Source organism: Triturus cristatus, chromosome 5_1 (genome assembly GCF_964204655.1).
Source record: "Triturus cristatus chromosome 5_1, aTriCri1.1, whole genome shotgun sequence".
Taxonomy (NCBI): Eukaryota; Metazoa; Chordata; class Amphibia; order Caudata; family Salamandridae; genus Triturus; species Triturus cristatus.
This window is the reverse complement of record NC_140587.1, coordinates 288,441,112-288,460,559: the sequence shown is the minus strand read 5'-3', so window position 1 is coordinate 288,460,559 and position 19,448 is coordinate 288,441,112. Positions and strand designations below refer to the sequence as shown.

Here is a 19,448-nt window from a genome sequence, read left to right as displayed (position 1 = left end):
TGAGAAAGATATTAGGAACCAAAAAATGCACACAGCTTAGGCCAATAGTGGCTAGAGCAAGAAAAAAACTCACTGCACTCTTCCAAGAAGACAATCCTATAAGCCACTGCGAGGGAAATGATCATATTTCTCAAGAAAAAAATTAGAGTAAACACAGGACTGTCAGAAGTGGGATTTGAACCCACGCCTCCAGAGGAGACTGCGACATGAACGCAGCGCCTTAGACCACTCGGCCATCCTGACTTGCTTTCCCAGCATCTTCCAGAGGCCAGACAGCCATGCAGGTGAGGTACTGAAAAGGAATGCCCTCAATTTATTTATCCTATTATATGCACTTCCAACAGATCTTTGAACAATCTGTACAGAGCAGGACCTATGGAGATCTCTTTAGAACTTTGAGGCGAACAAAGAGAAAGTGCTATTCACCAGCCACTTGAACGGCTCAAAGCTGCTTTGAAATTGAGACAATAGCCACCTCTTGGCTGGCTAAAGCAATTTCAACAAGGGATCTCAAAGTCACAACATAGGGTGGAGTATGCAAATTTAAGCAGCACCTGATCAAAGCCCTAAGGAAATTGCTGTAAGTGTGCTGGAGTCCAGTTGTCTACCAGATGCATGGCATTCTTCCAAATTTGCAGGGCCCGTCTGGCCAGGGCATACAAGAGCATGACTCTTCCAGATGACCTCTTACATGGGTCCTATGCTCATTTGGTAAGGATTGCACTTTGTCAGCAAGACGTTATAGAACCTAAATATATGAGAAACCCCATCTCTCTTGACAAGAGGAGAACGGAATAACGTGCCAGGTGAAGACCAATAGATGCAACTTCCATCAGATGTTAACCTGATAAAGGAGATTAAATCTCCAAAAGGCATGTCAGAAGTGGGATTCGAACCCACAGCTCCAAAGGAAACTGTGGTCTAAACACAGCGCCTTAGACCTCTCGGCCATCCTGACAGTATAGGCTTTTAAGAAATTAATAAAAGTTACTCAGAAAGGTCTACCTCCATGCAAGCCTGAAATAATTTAAACCTTCAAACACAAGGTGCAACTTTATGCACAGGACAATAAACACAGAAGAACACATACGAAAGCACTTTATTTCACAGGTATACAGTTTTCATGCTTTTAGAACACCACATACCTCTCACCAGCTATTTAGTGTCCTGTATCCGACTCACAACATTTCCTTGCCTGCGACCTCTCTCTCTACACAAACAACTACAGCACAGGAAGTAGGAATCAATAGGTGGGGCAGTTTATGCAAATTTATGCTGCCAATGTGCCTTGCAGATTCATGCAGGATTTCTAGATCCTTGCTGGATACAAGAGAGTAGGCCTTGTTCCAGATAAACTATCCCTAGCAGGGAAAGTCTGAGCACAGGCACTCTTTTGCTCTTTAGCCAATGGCCTGGGACTCACCCTCACTTGCTGAGGCGTGAAATTCTGCATACCAACTTTGCACAGAAGGTATGTTTGTGGTTGTTTGGGGGATGGGTGGGAGGTCAAGAGCAGGGAAAAGCAGGTCTCCTTCACTACTAGACTCCTCTTCTATGCCTCCCTGCCATTCACTCACTCCGTCTTTGTTTCATTCTCTCCTTCCACAACACTCCTTCTCACTCACTCGCTCTATCACTTGTATTTTTGCCCTTGCTCTGCATTCTATAGTTGAAACATCTCTTGAATGAAGCATCTGAAAATGACGTGACATAAAATTTAAAACCTCCTTATTGGAAACCTAAAATATCACAAGACTTAATGTAACCCATTTCTTTCATAAAAAAGATTTTTAAAGTAACCCACAAAACAAATATAAAACACCACGAGTGCTAGAAGAATATTACACTAACGTTAAAGATAGAATAGGGCAAATGCATTTGCAGTTGAAACTGAAGTTTGGTACTTATTCAGATATTATTTACATTGCCAATTTTTAGCTGAGATTCTAAAGGAACTGAGAGAGAAAAAGGAATTCAAGTTTTGTCAGAAGTGGGATTTGAACCCACGCCTCCAGGAGAGACTGTGGCCTTAACGCAGCACCTTAGACCACTCGGCCATCCTGACCCCATGCTGCTTTTTCATCTAAAGGGTGAGAAAGATATTAGGAACCAAAAAATGCACAGAGCTTAGGCCAATAGTGGCTAGAGCAAGAAAAAAACTCACTGCACTCTTCCAAGAAGACAATCCTATAAGCCACTGCGAGGGAAATGATCATATTTCTCAAGAAAAAAAGTAGAGTAAACACAGGACTGTCAGAAGTGGGATTTGAACCCATTCCTCCAGAGGAGACTGCGACCTGAAGGCAGCGCCTTAGACCACTCGGCCATCCTGACTTGCTTTCCGAGCATCTTCCAGAGGCCAGACAGCCATGCAGGTGAGGTAGTGAAAAGGAATGCCCTCAATTTATTTATCCTATTATATGCACTTCCAACAGATCTTTGAACAATCTGTACAGAGCAGGACCTATGGAGAATTCTTTAGAACTTTGAGGCGAACAAAGAGAAAGTGCTATTCACCAGCCACTTGAACGGCTCAAAGCTGCTTTGAAATTGAGACAATAGCCACCTCTTGGCTGGCTAAAGCAATTTCAACAAGGGATCTCAAAGTCACAACATAGGGTGGAGTATGCAAATTTAAGCAGCACCTGATCAAAGCCCTAAGGAAATTGCTGTAAGTGTGCTGGAGTCCAGTTGTCTACCAGATGCATGGCATTCTTCCAAATTTGCAGGGCCCGTCTGGCCAGGGCATACAAGAGCATGACTCTTCCAGATGACCTCTTACATGGGTCCTATGCTCATTTGGTAAGGATTGCACTTTGTCAGCAAGACGTTATAGAACCTAAATATATGAGAAACCCCATCTCTCTTGACAAGAGGAGAACGGAATAACGTGCCAGGTGAAGACCAATAGATGCAATTTCCATCAGATGTTAACCTGATAAAGGAGATTAAATCTCCAAAAGGCATGTCAGAAGTGGGATTCGAACCCACACCTCCAAAGGAGACTGTGGCCTAAACACAGCACCTTAGACCTCTCGGCCATCCTGACAGTATAGGCTTTTAAGAAATTAATAAAAGTTACTCAGAAACGTCTACCTCCATGCAAGCCTGAAATAATTTAAACCTTCAAACACAAGGTGCAACTTTATGCACAGGACAATAAACACAGAAGAACACATACGAAAGCACTTTATTTCACAGGTATACAGTTTTCATGCTTTTAGAACACCACATACCTCTCACCAGCAATTTAGGGTCCTGTATCCGACTCACAACATTTCCTTGCCTGCGACCTCTCTCTCTACACAAACAACTACAGCACAGGAAGTAGGAAGGCAATAGGTGGGGCAGTTCATGCAAATTTATGCTGCCAATGTGCCTTGCAGATTCATGCAGGATTTCTAGATCCTTGCTGGATACAAGAGAGTAGGCCTTGTTCCAGATAAACTATCCCTAGCAGGGAAAGTCTGAGCACAGGCACTCTTTTGCTCTTTAGCCCCTGGCCTGGGACTCACCCTCACTTGCTGCGGCGTGAAATTCTGCATACCAACTTTGCACAGAAGGTGTGTTTGTGGTTGTTTGGGGATGGGTGGGAGGTCAAGAGCAGGGAAAAGCAGGTCTTCTTCACTACTAAACTCCTCTTCTATGCCTCCCTGCCATTCACTCACTCTGTCTTTGTTTCATTCTCTCCTTCCACAACACTCCTTCTCACTCACTCGCTCTATCACTTGTATTTTTCCCTTGCTCTGCATTCTATAGTGGAAACATCTCTTGAATGAAGCATCTGAAAATGACGTGACATAAAATTTAAAACCTCCTTATTGGAAACCTAAAACATCACAAGACTTAATGTAACCCATTTCTTTCATAAAAAAGATTTTTAAAGTACCCCACAAAAGAAATATAAAACACCACGAGTGCTAGAAGAATATTACATTAACGTTAAAGATAGAATAGGGCAAATGCATTTGCAGTTGAAACTGAAGTTTGGTACTTATTCAGATATTATTTACATTGCCAATTTTTAGCTGAGATTCTAAAGGAACTGAGAGAGAAAATGGAATTCAAGTTTTGTCAGAAGTGGGATTCGAACCCACGCCTCCAGGAGAGACTGCGGCCTTAACGCAGCGCCTTAGACCACTCGGCCATCCTGACCCCATGCTGCTTTTTCATCTAAAGGGTGAGAAAGATATTAGGAACCAAAAAATGCACACAGCTTAGGCCAATAGTGGCTAGAGCAAGAAAAAAACTCACTGCACTCTTCCAAGAAGACAATCCTATAAGCCACTGCGAGGGAAATGATCATATTTCTCAAGAAAAAAATTAGAGTAAACACAGGACTGTCAGAAGTGGGATTTGAACCCACGCCTCCAGAGGAGACTGCGACCTGAACGCAGCGCCTTAGACCACTCGGCCATCCTGACTTGCTTTCCCAGCATCTTCCAGAGGCCAGACAGCCATGCAGGTGAGGTACTGAAAAGGAATGCCCTCAATTTATTTATCCTATTATATGCACTTCCAACAGATCTTTGAACAATCTGTACAGAGCAGGACCTATGGAGATCTCTTTAGAACTTTGAGGCGAACAAAGAGAAAGTGCTAATCACCAGCCACTTGAACGGCTCAAAGCTGCTTTGAAATTGAGACAATAGCCACCTCTTGGCTGGCTAAAGCAATTTCAACAAGGGATCTCAAAGTCACAACAGAGGGTGGAGTATGCAAATTTAAGCAGCACCTGATCAAAGCCCTAAGGAAATTGCTGTAAGTGTGCTGGAGTCCAGTTGTCTACCAGATGCATGGCATTCTTCCAAATTTGCAGGGCCCGTCTGGCCAGGGCATACAAGAGCATGACTCTTCCAGATGACCTCTTACATGGGTCCTATGCTCATTTGGTAAGGATTGCACTTTGTCAGCAAGACGTTATAGAACCTAAATATATGAGAAACCCCATCTCTCTTGACAAGAGGAGAACGGAATAACGTGCCAGGTGAAGACCAATAGATGCAACTTCCATCAGATGTTAACCTGATAAAGGAGATTAAATCTCCAAAAGGCATGTCAGAAGTGGGATTCGAACCCACAGCTCCAAAGGAGACTGTGGTCTAAACACAGCGCCTTAGACCTCTCGGCCATCCTGACAGTATAGGCTTTTAAGAAATTAATAAAAGTTACTCAGAAAGGTCTACCTCCATGCAAGCCTGAAATAATTTAAACCTTCAAACACAAGGTGCAACTTTATGCACAGGACAATAAACACAGAAGAACACATACGAAAGCACTTTATTTCACAGGTATACAGTTTTCATGCTTTTAGAACACCACATACCTCTCACCAGCTATTTAGTGTCCTGTATCCGACTCACAACATTTCCTTGCCTGCGACCTCTCTCTCTACACAAACAACTACAGCACAGGAAGTAGGAATCAATAGGTGGGGCAGTTTATGCAAATTTATGCTGCCAATGTGCCTTGCAGATTCATGCAGGATTTCTAGATCCTTGCTGGATACAAGAGAGTAGGCCTTGTTCCAGATAAACTATCCCTAGCAGGGAAAGTCTGAGCACAGGCACTCTTTTGCTCTTTAGCCCCTGGCCTGGGACTCACCCTCACTTGCTGAGGCGTGAAATTCTGCATACCAACTTTGCACAGAAGGTATGTTTGTGGTTGTTTGGGGATGGGTGGGAGGTCAAGAGTAGGGAAAAGCAGGTCTTCTTCACTACTAGACTCCTCTTCTATGCCTCCCTGCCATTCACTCACTCTGTCTTTGTTTCATTCTCTCCTTCCACAACACTCCTTCTCACTCGCTCGCTCTATCACTTGTATTTTTGCCCTTGCTCTGCATTCTATAGTGGAAACATCTCTTGAATGAAGCATCTGAAAATGACGTGACATAAAATTTAAAACCTCCTTATTGGAAACCTAAAACATCACAAGACTTAATGTAACCCATTTCTTTCATAAAAAAGATTTTTAAAGTACCCCACAAAACAAATATAAAACACCACGAGTGCTAGAAGAATATTACATTAACGTTAAAGATAGAATAGGGCAAATGCATTTGCAGTTGAAACTGAAGTTTGGTACTTATTCAGATATTATGTACATTGCCAATTTTTAGCTGAGATTCTAAAGGAACTGAGAGAGAAAATGGAATTCAAGTTTTGTCAGAAGTGGGATTCGAACCCACGCCTCCAGAAGAGACTGCGGCCTTAACGCAGCGCCTTAGACCACTCGGCTATCCTGACCCAATGCTGCTTTTTTATCTAAAGGGTGAGAAAGATATGAGGAACCAAAAAATGCACATAGCTTAGGCCAATAGTGGCTAGAGCAAGAAAAAAACTCACTGCACTCTTCCAAGAAGACAATCCTATAAGGCACTGCGAGGGAAATGATCATATTTCTCAAGAAAAAAAGTAGAGTAAACACAGGACTATCAGAAGTGGGATTTGAACCCACGCCTCCAGAGGAGACTGCGAGCTGAACTCAGCGCCTTAGACCACTCAGCCATCCTGACTTGCTTTCCCAACATCTTCCAGAGGCCAGACAGCCATGCAGGTGAGGTAGTGAAAAGGAATGCCCTCAATTTATTTATCCTATTATATGCACTTCCAACAGATCTTTGAACAATCTGTACAGAGCAGGACCTATGGAGAATTCTTTAGAACTTTGAGGCGAACAAAGAGAAAGTGCTATTCACCAGCCACTTGAACGGCTCAAAGCTGCTTTGAAATTGAGACAATAGCCACCTCTTGGCTGGCTAAACCAATTTCAACAAGGGATCTCAAAGTCACAACATAGGGTGGAGTATGCAAATTTAAGCAGCCCCTGATCAAAGCCCTGAGGAAATTGCTGTAAGTGTGCTGGAGTCCAGTTGTCTACCAGATGAATGGCATTCTTCCAAATTTGCAGGACCCGTCTGGCCAGGGCATACAAGAGCATGACTCTTCCAGATGACCTCTTACATGGGTCCTATGCTCATTTGGTAAGGATTGCGCTTTGTCAGCAAGACGTTATAGAACCTAAATATATGAGAAACCCCATCTCTCTTGACAAGAGGAGAACGGAATAACGTGCCAGGTGAAGACCAACAGATGCAACTTCCATCAGATGTTAACCTGATAAAGGAGATTAAATCTCCAAAAGGCATGTCAGAAGTGGGATTCGAACCCACACCTCCAAAGGAGACTGTGGCCTAAACACAGCACCTTAGACCTCTCGGCCATCCTGACAGTATAGACTTTTAAGAAATTAATAAAAGTTACTCAGAAACGTCTACCTCCATGCAAGCCTGAAATAATTTAAACCTTCAAACACAAGGTGCAACTTTATGCACAGGACAATAAACACAGAAGAACACATACGAAAGCACTTTATTTCACAGGTATACAGTTTTCATGCTTTTAGAACACCACATACCTCTCACCAGCAATTTAGGGTCCTGTATCCGACTCACAACATTTCCTTGCCTGCGACCTCTCTCTCTACACAAACAACTACAGCACAGGAAGTAGGAAGGCAATAGGTGGGGCAGTTTATGCAAATTTATGCTGCCAATGTGCCTTGCAGATTCATGCAGGATTTCTAGATCCTTGCTGGATACAAGAGAGTAGGCCTTGTTCCAGATAAACTATCCCTAGCAGGGAAAGTCTGAGCACAGGCACTCTTTTGCTCTTTAGCCCCTGGCCTGGGACTCACCCTCACTTGCTGAGGCGTGAAATTCTGCATACCAACTTTACACAGAAGGTATGTTTGTGGTTGTTTGGGGATGGGTGGGAGGTCAAGAGCAGGGAAAAGCAGGTCTTCTTCACTACTAAACTCCTCTTCTATGCCTCCCTGCCATTCACTCACTCTGTCTTTGTTTCATTCTCTCCTTCCACAACACTCCTTCTCACTCACTCGCTCTATCACTTGTATTTTTCCCTTGCTCTGCATTCTATAGTGGAAACATCTCTTGAATGAAGCATCTGAAAATGACGTGACATAAAATTTAAAACCTCCTTATTGGAAACCTAAAACATCACAAGACTTAATGTAACCCATTTCTTTCATAAAAAAGATTTTTAAAGTACCCCACAAAAGAAATATAAAACACCACGAGTGCTAGAAGAATATTACATTAACGTTAAAGATAGAATAGGGCAAATGCATTTGCAGTTGAAACTGAAGTTTGGTACTTATTCAGATATTATTTACATTGCCAATTTTTAGCTGAGATTCTAAAGGAACTGAGAGAGAAAATGGAATTCAAGTTTTGTCAGAAGTGGGATTCGAACCCACGCCTCCAGGAGAGACTGCGGCCTTAACGCAGCGCCTTAGACCACTCGGCCATCCTGACCCCATGCTGCTTTTTCATCTAAAGGGTGAGAAAGATATTAGGAACCAAAAAATGCACACAGCTTAGGCCAATAGTGGCTAGAGCAAGAAAAAAACTCACTGCACTCTTCCAAGAAGACAATCCTATAAGCCACTGCGAGGGAAATGATCATATTTCTCAAGAAAAAAAGTAGAGTAAACACAGGACTGTCAGAAGTGGGATTTGAACCCATGCCTCCAGAGGAGACTGCGACCTGAAGGCAGCGCCTTAGACCACTCGGCCATCCTGACTTGCTTTCCGAGCATCTTCCAGAGGCCAGACAGCCATGCAGGTGAGGTACTGAAAAGGAATGCCCTCACTTTATTTATCCTATTATATGCACTTCCAACAGATCTTTGAACAATCTGTACAGAGCAGGACCTATGGAGAACTCTTTAGAACTTTGAGGCGAACAAAGAGAAAGTGCTATTCACCAGCCACTTGAACGGCTCAAAGCTGCTTTGAAATTGAGACAATAGCCACCTCTTGGCTGGCTAAAGCAATTTCAACAAGGGATCTCAAAGTCACAACATGGGGTGGAGTATGCAAATTTAAGCAGCCCCTGATCAAAGCCCTAAGGAAATTGCTGTAAGTGTGCTGGAGTCCAGTTGTCTACCAGATGCATGGCATTCTTCCAAATTTGCAGGGCCCGTCTGGCCAGGGCATACAAGAGCATGACTCTTCCAGATGACCTCTTACATGGGTCCTATGCTCATTTGGTGAGGATTGCGCTTTGTCAGCAAGACGTTATAGAACCTAAATATATGAGAAACCCCATCTCTCTTGACAAGAGGAGAACGGAATAACGTGCCAGGTGAAGACCAACAGATGCCACTTCCATCAGATGTTAACCTGATAAAGGAGATTAAATATCCAAAAGGCATGTCAGAAGTGGGATTCGAACCCACGCCTCCAAAGGAGACTGCGGCCTAAACACAGCGCCTTAGACCTCTCGGCCATAATGACAGTTTAGGCTTTTAAGAAATGAATAAAAGTTACTCAGAAATGTCTACCTCCATGCAAGCCTGAAATAATTTAAACCTTCAAACACAAGGTGCAACTTTATGCACAGGACAATAAACACAGAAGAACACATACGAAGGCACTTTATTTCACAGGTATACAGTTTTCATGCTTTTAGAACACCACATACCTCTCACCAGCTATTTAGGGTCCTGTATCCGACTCACAACATTTCCTTGCCTGCGACCTCTCTCTCTACACAAACAACTACAGCACAGGAAATAGGAAGGCAATAGGTGGGGCAGTTTATGCAAATTTATGCTGCCAATGTGCCTTGCAGATTCATGCAGGATTTCTAGATCCTTGCTGGATACAAGAGAGTAGGCCTTGTTCCAGATAAACTATCCCTAGCAGGGAAAGTCTGAGCACAGGCACTCTTTTGCTCTTTAGCCCCTGGCCTGGGACTCACCCTCACTTGCTGAGGCGTGAAATTCTGCATACCAACTTTGCACAGAAGGTATGTTTGTGGTTGTTTGGGGATGGGTGGGAGGTCAAAAGCAGGGAAAAGCAGGTCTTCTTCACTACTAGACTCCTCTTCTATGCCTCCCTGCCATTCACTCACTCTGTCTTTGTTTCATTCTCTCCTTCCACAACACTCCTTCTCACTCACTCGCTCTATCACTTGTATTTTTGCACTTGCTCTGCATTCTATAGTGGAAATATCTCTTGAATGAAGCATCTGAAAATGACGTGACATAAAATTTAAAACCTCCTTATTGGAAACCTAAAACATCACAAGACTTAATGTAACCCATTTCGTTCGTAAAAAAGATTTTTAAAGTACCCCACAAAACAAATATAAAACACCACGAGTGCTAGAAGAATATTACACTAACGTTAAAGATAGAATAGGGCAAATGCATTTGCAGTTGAAACTGAAGTTTGGTACTTATTCAGATATTATTTACATTGCCAATTTTTAGCTGAGATTCTAAAGGAACTGAGAGAGAAAATGGAATTCAAGTTTTGTCAGAAGTGGGATTCGAACCCACGCCTCCAGAGGAGACTGTGGCCTTAAGGCAGCGCCTTAGACCATTCGGCCATCCTGACCCCATGCTGTTTTTCATCTAAAGGGTGAGAAAGATATTAGGAACCAAAAAATGCACAGAGCTTAGGCCAATAGTGGCTAGAGCAAGAAAAAAACTCACTGCACTCTTCCAAGAAGACAATCCTATAAGCCACTGCGAGGGAAATGATCATATTTCTCAAGAAAAAAAGTAGAGTAAACACAGGACTGTCAGAAGTGGGATTTGAACCCACGTCTCCAGAGGAGACTGCAACCTGAACGCAGCGCCTTAGACCACTCGGCCATCCTGACTTGCTTTCCCAGCATCTTCCAGAGGCCAGACAGCCATGCAGGTGAGGTACTGAAAAGGAATGCCCTCAATTTATTTATCCTATTATATGCACTTCCAACAGATCTTTGAACAATCTGTACAGAGCAGGACCTATGGAGAACTCTTTAGAACTTTGAGGCGAACAAAGAGAAAGTGCTATTCACCAGCCACTTGAACGGCTCAAAGCTGCTTTGAAATTGAGACAATAGCCACCTCTTGGCTGGCTAAAGCAATTTCAACAAGGGATCTCAAAGTCACAACATAGGGTGGAGTATGCAAATTTAAGCAGCCCCTGATCAAAGCCCTAAGGAAATTGCTGTAAGTGTGCTGGAGTCCAGTTGTCTACCAGATGCATGGCATTCTTCCAAATTTGCAGGGCCCGTCTGGCCAGGGCATACAAGAGCATGACTCTTCCAGATGACCTCTTACATGGGTCCTATGCTCATTTGGTAAGGATTGCGCTTTGTCAGCAAGACGTTATAGAACCTAAATATATGAGAAACCCCATCTCTCTTGACAAGAGGAGAACGGAATAACGTGCCAGGTGAAGACCAACAGATGCAACTTCCATCAGATGTTAACCTGATAAAGGAGATTAAATCTCCAAAAGGCATGTCAGAAGTGGGATTCGAACCCACGCCTCCAAAGGAGACTGTGGCCTAAACACAGCGCCTTAGACCTCTCGGCCATAATGACAGTTTAGGCTTTTAAGAAATGAATAAAAGTTACTCAGAAATGTCTACCTCCATGCAAGCCTGAAATAATTTAAACCTTCAAACACAAGGTGCAACTTTATGCACAGGACAATAAACACAGAAGAACACATACGAAGGCACTTTATTTCACAGGTATACAGTTTTCATGCTTTTAGAACACCACATACCTCTCACCAGCTATTTAGGGTCCTGTATCCGACTCACAACATTTCCTTGCCTGCGACCTCTCTCTCTACACAAACAACTACAGCACAGGAAATAGGAAGGCAATAGGTGGGGCAGTTTATGCAAATTTATGCTGCCAATGTGCCTTGCAGATTCATGCAGGATTTCTAGATCCTTGCTGGATACAAGAGAGTAGGCCTTGTTCCAGATAAACTATCCCTAGCAGGGAAAGTCTGAGCACATGCACTCTTTTGCTCTTTAGCCCCTGGCCTGGGACTCACCCTCACTTGCTGAGGCGTGAAATTCTGCATACCAACTTTGCACAGAAGGTATGTTTGTGGTTGTTTGGGGATGGGTGGGAGGTCAAGAGCAGGGAAAAGCAGGTCTCCTTCACTACTAGACTCCTCTTCTATGCCTCCCTGCCATTCACTCACTCTGTCTTTGTTTCATTCTCTCCTTCCACAACACTCCTTCTCACTCACTCGCTCTATCACTTGTATTTTTGCCCTTGCTCTGCATTCTATAGTGGAAACATCTCTTGAATGAAGCATCTGAAAATGACGTGACATAAAATTTAAAACCTCCTTATTGGAAACCTAAAACATCACAAGACTTAATGTAACCCATTTCGTTCGTAAAAAAGATTTTTAAAGTACCCCACAAAACAAATATAAAACACCACGAGTGCTAGAAGAATATTACACTAACGTTAAATATAGAATAGGGCAAATGCATTTGCAGTTGAAACTGAAGTTTGGTACTTATTCAGATATTATTTACATTGCCAATTTTTAGCTGAGATTCTAAAGGAACCGAGAGAGAAAATGGAATACAAGTTTTTTCAGAAGTGGGATTCGAACCCACGCCTCCAGAAGAGACTGTGGCCTTAAGGCAGTGCCTTAGACCACTCGGCCATCCTGACCCCATGCTGTTTTTCATCTAAAGGGTGAGAAAGATATTAGGAACCAAAAAATGCACAGAGCTTAGGCCAATAGTGGCTAGAGCAAGAAAAAAACTCACTGCACTCTTCCAAGAAGACAATCCTATAAGCCACTGCGAGGGAAATGATCATATTTCTCAAGAAAAAAAGTAGAGTAAACACAGGACTGTCAGAAGTGGGATTTGAACCCACGCCTCCAGAGGAGACTGCGACCTGAACGCAGCGCCTTAGACCACTCGGCCATCCTGACTTGTTTTCCCAGCATCTTCCAGAGGCCAGTCAGCCATGCAGGTGAGGTACTGAAAAGGAATGCCCTCAATGTATTTATCCTGTTATATGCACTTCCAACAGATCTTTGAACAATCTGTACAGAGCAGGACCTATGGAAAACTCTTTAGAACTTAGAGGCGAACAAAGAGAAAGTGCTATTCACCAGCCACTTGAACGGCTCTAAGCTGGTTTGAAATTGAGACAATAGCCACCTCTTGGCTGGCTAAAGCAATTTCAACAAGGGATCTCAAAGTCACAACATAGGGTGGAGTATGCAAATGTAAGCAGCCCCTGATCAAAGCCCTGAGGAAATTGCTGTAAGTGTGCTGGAGTCCAGTTGTCTACCAGATGCATGGCATTCTTCCAAATTTGCAGGGCCCGTCTGGCCAGGGCATACAAGAGCATGACTCTTCCAGATGACCTCTTACATGGGTCCTATGCTCATTTGGTAAGGATTGCGCTTGGTCAGCAAGACGTTATAGAACCTAAATATATGAGAAACCCCATCTCTCTTGACAAGAGGAGAACGGAATAACGTGCCAGGTGAAGACCAACAGATGCAACTTCCATCAGATGTTAACCTGATAAAGGAGATTAAATCTCCAAAAGGCATGTCAGAAGTGGTATTCGAACCCACGCCTCCAAAGGAGACTGTGGCCTAAACACAGCGCCTTAGACCTCTCGGCCATGCTGACAGTATAAGCTTTTAAGAAATGAATAAAAGTTACTCAGAAATGTCTACCTCCATGCAAGCCTGAAATAATTTAAACCTTCAAACACAAGGTGCAACTTTATGCACAGGACAATAAACACAGAAGAACACATACGAAGGCACTTTTTTTCACAGGTATACAGTTTTCATGCTTTTAGAACACCACATACCTCTCACCAGCTATTTAGGGTCCTGTATCCGACTCACAACATTTCCTTGCCTGCGACCTCTCTCTCTACACAAACAACTACAGCACAGGAAATAGGAAGGCAATAGGTGGGGCAGTTTATGCAAATTTATGCTGCCAATGTTCCTTGCAGATTCATGCAGGATTTCTAGATCCTTTCTGGATACAAGAGAGTAGGCCTTGTTCCAGATAAACTATCCCTAGCAGGGAAAGTCTGAGCACAGGCACTCTTTTGCTCTTTAGCCCCTGGCCTGGGACTCACCCTCACTTGCTGAGGCGTGAAATTCTGCATACCAACTTTGCACAGAAGGTATGTTTGTGGTTGTTTGGGGATGGGTGGGAGGTCAAGAGCAGGGAAAAGCAGGTCTCCTTCACTACTAGACTCCTCTTCTATGCCTTCCTGCCATTCACTCACTGTGTCTTTGTTTCATTCTCTCCTTCCACAACACTCCTTCTCACTCACTCGCTCTATCACTTGTATTTTTGCCCTTGCTCTGCATTCTATAGTGGAAACATCTCTTGAATGAAGCATCTGAAAATGACGTGACATAAAATTTAAAACCTCCTTATTGGAAACCTAAAACATCACAAGACTTAATGTAACCCATTTCTTTCGTACAAAAGATTTTTAAAGTACCCCACAAAACAAATATAAAACACCACGAGTGCTAGAAGAATATTACACTAACGTTAAAGATAGAATAGGGCAAATGCATTTGCAGTTGAAACTGAAGTTTGGTACTTATTCAGATATTATTTACATTGCCAATTTTTAGCTGAGATTCTAAAGGAACGGAGAAAGAAAATGGAATTCAAGTTTTGTCAGAAGTGGGTTTTGAACCCACGCCTCCAGAAGAGACTGCGGCCTTAACGCAGCGCCTTAGACCACTCGGCCATCCTGACCCCATGCTGTTTTTCATCTAAAGGGTGAGAAAGATATTAGGAACCAAAAAATGCACAGAGCTTAGGCCAATAGTGGCTAGAGCAAGAAAAAAACTCACTGCACTCTTCCAAGAAGACAATCCTATAAGCCACTGCGAGGGAAATCATCATATTTCTCAAGAAAAAAAGCAGAGTAAACACAGGACTGTCAGAAGAGGGATTTGAACCCACGCCTCCAGAGGAGACTGCGACCTGAACGCAGCGCCTTAGACCACTCGGCCATCCTGACTTGCTTTCCCAGCATCTTCCAGAGGCCAGACAGCCATGCAGGTGAGGTACTGAAAAGGAATGCCCTCAATTTATTTATCCTATTATATGCACTTCCAACAGATCTTTGAACAATCTGTACAGAGCAGGACCTATGGAGAACTCTTTAGAACTTTGAGGCGAACAAAGAGAAAGTGCTATTCACCAGCCACTTGAACGGCTCAAAGCTGCTTTGAAATTGAGACAATAGCCACCTCTTGGCTGGCTAAACCAATTTCAACAAGGGATCTCAAAGTCATAACATAGGGTGGAGTATGCAAATCTAAGCAGCCCCTGATCAAAGCCCTGAGGAAATTGCTGTAAGTGTGCTGGAGTCCAGTTGTCTACCAGATGCATGGCATTCTTCCAAATTTGCAGGGCCCGTCTGGCCAGGGCATACAAGAGCATGACTCTTCCAGATGACCTCTTACATGGGTCCTATGCTCATTTGGTAAGGATTGCGCTTTGTCAGCAAGATGTTATAGAACCTAAATATATGAGAAACCCCATCTCTCTTGACAAGAGGAGAACGGAATAACGTGCCAGGTGAAGACCAATAGATGCAACTTCCATCAGATGTTAACCTGATAAAGGAGATTAAATCTCCAAAAGGCATGTCAGAAGTGGGATTCGAACCCACAGCTCCAAAGGAGACTGTGGCCTAAACACAGCGCCTTAGACCTCTCAGCCATCCTGACAGTATAGGCTTTTGCGAAATGAATAAAAGTTACTCAGAAATGTCTACCTCCATGCAAGCCTCAAATAATTTAAACCTTCAAACACAAGGTGCAACTTTATGCAGAGGACAATAAACACAGAAGAACACATACGAAAGCACTTTATTTCACAGGTATACAGTTTTCATGCTTTTAGAACACCACATACCTCTCACCAGCTATTTAGGGTCCTGTATCCGACTCACAACATTTCCTTGCCTGCGACCTCTCTCAACACAAACAACTACAGCACAGGAAGTAGGAAGGCAATAGGTGGGGCAGTTTATGCAAATTTATGCTGCCACTGTGCCTTGCAGATTCATGCAGGATTTCTAGATCCTTGCTGGATACAAGAGAGTAGGCCTTGTTCCAGATAGACTATCCCTAGCAGGGAAAGTCTGAGCACAGGCACTCTTTTGCTCTTTAGCCCCTGGCCTGGGACTCACCCTCACTTGCTGAGGCATGAAATTCTGCATACCAACTTTGCACAGAAGGTATGTTTGTGGTTGTTTGGGGATGGGTGGGAGGTCAAGAGCAGGGAAAAGCAGGTCTTCTTCACTACTAGACTCCTCTTCTATGCATCCCTGCCATTCACTCACTCTGTCTTTGTTTCATTCTCTCCTTCCACAACACTCCTTCTCACTCACTCGCTCTATCACTTGTATTTTTGCCCTTGCTCTGCATTCTATAGTGGAAACATCTCTTGAATGAAGCATCTGAAAATGACGTGACATAAAATTTAAAACCTCCTTATTGGAAACCTAAAACATCACAAGACTTAATGTAACCCATTTCTTTCATAAAAAAGATTTTTAAAGTACCCTACAAAACAAATATAAAACAACACGAGTGCTAGAAGAATATTACACTAACGTTAAAGATAGAATAGGGCAAATGCATTTGCAGTTGAAACTGAAGTTTGTTACTTATTCAGATATTATTTACATTGCCAATTTTTAGCTGAGATTCTAAAGGAACTGAGAGAGAAAATGGAATTCAGGTTTTGTCAGAAGTGGGATTCGAACCCATGCCTCCAGGAGAGACTGCGGCCTTAACGCAGCGCCTTAGACCACTCGGCCATCCTGACCCCATGCTACTTTTTCATCTAAAGGGTGAGAAAGATATTAGGAACCAAAAAATGCACAGAGCTTAGGCCAATAGTGGCTAGAGCAAGAAAAAAACTCACTGCACTCTTCCAAGAAGACAATCCTATAAGCCACTGCGAGGGAAATCATCATATTTCTCAAGAAAAAAAGTAGAGTAAACACAGGACTGTCAGAAGTGGGATTTGAACCCACGCCTCCAGAGGAGACTGCGACCTGAACGCAGTGCCTTAGACCACTGGGCCATCCTGACTTGCTTTCCCAGCATCTTCCAGAGGCCAGACAGCCATGCAGGTGAGGTACTGAAAAGGAATGCCCTCAATTTATTTATCCTATTATATGCACTTCCAACAGATCTTTGAACAATCTGTACAGAGCAGGACCTATGGAGAACTCTTTAGAACTTTGAGGCGAACAAAGAGAAAGTGCTATTCACCAGCCACTTGAACGGCTCAAAGCTGCTTTGAAATTGAGACAATAGCCACCTCTTGGCTGGCTAAAGCAATTTCAACAAGGGGTCTCAAAGTCACAACATAGGCTGGAGTATGCAAATCTAAGCAGCCCCTGATCAAAGCCCTGAGGAAATTGCTGTAAGTGTGCTGGAGTCCAGTGGTCTACCAGATGCATGGCATTCTTCCAAATTTGCAGGGCCCGTCTGGCCGGGGCATACAAGACCATGACTCTTCCAAATGACCTCTTACATGGGTCCTATGCTCATTTGGTAAGGATTGCGCTTTGTCAGCAAGACGTTATAGAACCTGAATATATATGAGAAACCCCATCTCTCTTGACAAGATGAGAACGGAATAACGTGCCAGGTGAAGACCAACAGATGCAACTTCCGTCAGATGTTAACCTGATAAAGGAGATTAAATCTCCAAAAGGAATTCCAGAAGTGGGATTCGAACCCACGCCTCCAAAGGAGACTGTGGCCTAAACACAGCACCTTAGACCTCTCGGCCATCCTGACAGTATAGGCTTTTAAGAAATGAATAAAAGTTACTCAGAAATGTCTACCTCCATGCAAGCCTGAAATAATTTAAACCTTCAAACACAAGGTGCAACTTTATGCACAGGACAATAAACACAGAAGAACACATACGAAAGCACTTTATTTCACAGGTATACAGTTTTCATGCTTTTAGAACACCACATACCTCTCACCAGCTATTTAGGGTCCTGTATCCGACTCACAACATTTCCTTGCCTGCGACCTCACTCTCTACACAAACAACTACAGCACAGGAAGTAGGAAGGCAATAGGTGGGGCAGTTTATGCAAATTTATGCTGCCAATGTGCCTTGCAGATTCATGCAGGATTTCTAGATCCTTGCTGGATACAAGAGAGTAGGCCTTGTTCCAGATAAACTATCCCTAGCAGGGAAAGTCTGAGAACAGGCACTCTTTTGCTCTTTAGCCCCTGGCCTGGGACTCACCCTCACTTGCTGAGGCGTGAAATTCGGCATACCAACTTTGCACAGAAGGTATGTTTGGGGATGGGTGGGAGGTCAAGAGCAGGGAAAAGCAGGGAAAAGCAGGTCTCCTTCACTACTAGACTCCTCTTCTATGCCTCCCTGCCATTCACTCACTCTGTCTTTGTTTCATTCTCTTCTTCCACAACACTCCTTCTCACTCACTCGCTCTATCACTTGTATTTTTGCCCTTGCTCTGCATTCTATAGTGGAAACATCTCTTGAATGAAGCATCTGAAAATGACGTGACATAAAATTTAAAACCTCCTTATTGGAAACCTAAAACATCACAAGACTTAATGTAACCCATTTCTTTCATAAAAAAGATTTTTAAAGTACCCCACAAAAGAAATATAAAACACCACGAGTGCTAGAAGAATATTACATTAACGTTAAAGATAGAATAGGGCAAATGCATTTGCAGTTGAAACTGAAGTTTGGTACTTATTCAGATATTATTTACATTGCCAATTTTTCGCTGAGATTCTAAAGGAACTGAGAGAGAAAATGGAATTCAAGTTTTGTCAGAAGTGGGATTTGAACCAACGCCTCCAGGAGAGACTGCGGCCTTAACGCAGCGCCTTAGACCACTTGGCCATACTGACCCCATGCTGCTTTTTCATCTAAAGGGTGAGAAAGATATTAGGAACCAAAAAATGCACAGAGCTTAGGCCAATAGTGGCTAGAGCAAGGAAAAAACTCACTGCACTCTTCCAAGAAGACAATCCTATAAGCCACTGCGAGGGAAATGATCATATTTCTCAAGAAAAAAAGTAGAGTAAACACAGGACTGTCAGAAGTGGGATTTGAACCCACGCCTCCAGAGGAGACTGCGACCTGAACGCAGCGCCTTAGACCACTCGGCCATCCTGACTTGCTTTCCCAGCATCTTCCAGAGGCCAGACAGCCATGCAGGTGAGGTACTGAAAAGGAATGCCCTCAATTTATTTATCCTATTATATGCACTTCCAACAGATCTTTGAACAATCTGTACAGAGCAGGACCTATGGAGAACTCTTTAGAACTTTGAGGCGAACAAAGAGAAAGTGCTATTCACCAGCCACTTGAACGGCTCAAAGCTGCTTTGAAATTGAGACAATAGCCACCTCTTGGCTGGCTAAAGTAATTTCAACAAGGGGTCTCAAAGTCACAACATAGGCTGGAGTATGCAAATCTAAGCAGCCCCTGATCAAAGCCCTGAGGAAATTGCTGTAAGTGTGCTGGAGTCCAGTGGTCTACCAGATGCATGGCATTCTTTCAAATTTG

At 43.3% G+C, this 19,448-nt stretch overlaps 13 non-coding genes across 13 annotated transcripts; all 13 read right to left on the bottom strand.

Annotated features, from left to right (window-relative positions):
• Positions 1–160: 160 nt before the first annotated feature.
• On the bottom strand, positions 161–243 carry TRNAM-CAU (transfer RNA methionine (anticodon CAU)). Its single transcript has one exon. It is a non-coding gene; the product is annotated as a tRNA-Met (tRNA).
• Positions 244–2,966: 2,723 nt separating this feature from the next.
• TRNAL-UAG (transfer RNA leucine (anticodon UAG)) lies at positions 2,967–3,049 on the bottom strand. Its single transcript has one exon. It is a non-coding gene; the product is annotated as a tRNA-Leu (tRNA).
• Positions 3,050–4,072: 1,023 nt separating this feature from the next.
• On the bottom strand, positions 4,073–4,155 carry TRNAL-AAG (transfer RNA leucine (anticodon AAG)). Its single transcript has one exon. It is a non-coding gene; the product is annotated as a tRNA-Leu (tRNA).
• Positions 4,156–4,341: 186 nt separating this feature from the next.
• On the bottom strand, positions 4,342–4,424 carry TRNAL-CAG (transfer RNA leucine (anticodon CAG)). Its single transcript has one exon. It is a non-coding gene; the product is annotated as a tRNA-Leu (tRNA).
• Positions 4,425–6,162: 1,738 nt separating this feature from the next.
• On the bottom strand, positions 6,163–6,245 carry TRNAL-AAG (transfer RNA leucine (anticodon AAG)). The gene has a single exon. It is a non-coding gene; the product is annotated as a tRNA-Leu (tRNA).
• Positions 6,246–7,146: 901 nt separating this feature from the next.
• On the bottom strand, positions 7,147–7,229 carry TRNAL-UAG (transfer RNA leucine (anticodon UAG)). The gene has a single exon. It is a non-coding gene; the product is annotated as a tRNA-Leu (tRNA).
• A 1,023-nt stretch (positions 7,230–8,252) lies between these two features.
• TRNAL-AAG (transfer RNA leucine (anticodon AAG)) lies at positions 8,253–8,335 on the bottom strand. Its single transcript has one exon. It is a non-coding gene; the product is annotated as a tRNA-Leu (tRNA).
• Positions 8,336–9,236: 901 nt separating this feature from the next.
• Positions 9,237–9,319, bottom strand: TRNAL-UAG (transfer RNA leucine (anticodon UAG)). Its single transcript has one exon. It is a non-coding gene; the product is annotated as a tRNA-Leu (tRNA).
• A 3,382-nt stretch (positions 9,320–12,701) lies between these two features.
• TRNAL-CAG (transfer RNA leucine (anticodon CAG)) lies at positions 12,702–12,784 on the bottom strand. The gene has a single exon. It is a non-coding gene; the product is annotated as a tRNA-Leu (tRNA).
• A 1,739-nt stretch (positions 12,785–14,523) lies between these two features.
• Positions 14,524–14,606, bottom strand: TRNAL-AAG (transfer RNA leucine (anticodon AAG)). The gene has a single exon. It is a non-coding gene; the product is annotated as a tRNA-Leu (tRNA).
• A 2,005-nt stretch (positions 14,607–16,611) lies between these two features.
• On the bottom strand, positions 16,612–16,694 carry TRNAL-AAG (transfer RNA leucine (anticodon AAG)). Its single transcript has one exon. It is a non-coding gene; the product is annotated as a tRNA-Leu (tRNA).
• Positions 16,695–16,880: 186 nt separating this feature from the next.
• Positions 16,881–16,963, bottom strand: TRNAL-CAG (transfer RNA leucine (anticodon CAG)). The gene has a single exon. It is a non-coding gene; the product is annotated as a tRNA-Leu (tRNA).
• Positions 16,964–18,973: 2,010 nt separating this feature from the next.
• Positions 18,974–19,056, bottom strand: TRNAL-CAG (transfer RNA leucine (anticodon CAG)). Its single transcript has one exon. It is a non-coding gene; the product is annotated as a tRNA-Leu (tRNA).
• Positions 19,057–19,448: the final 392 nt, after the last annotated feature.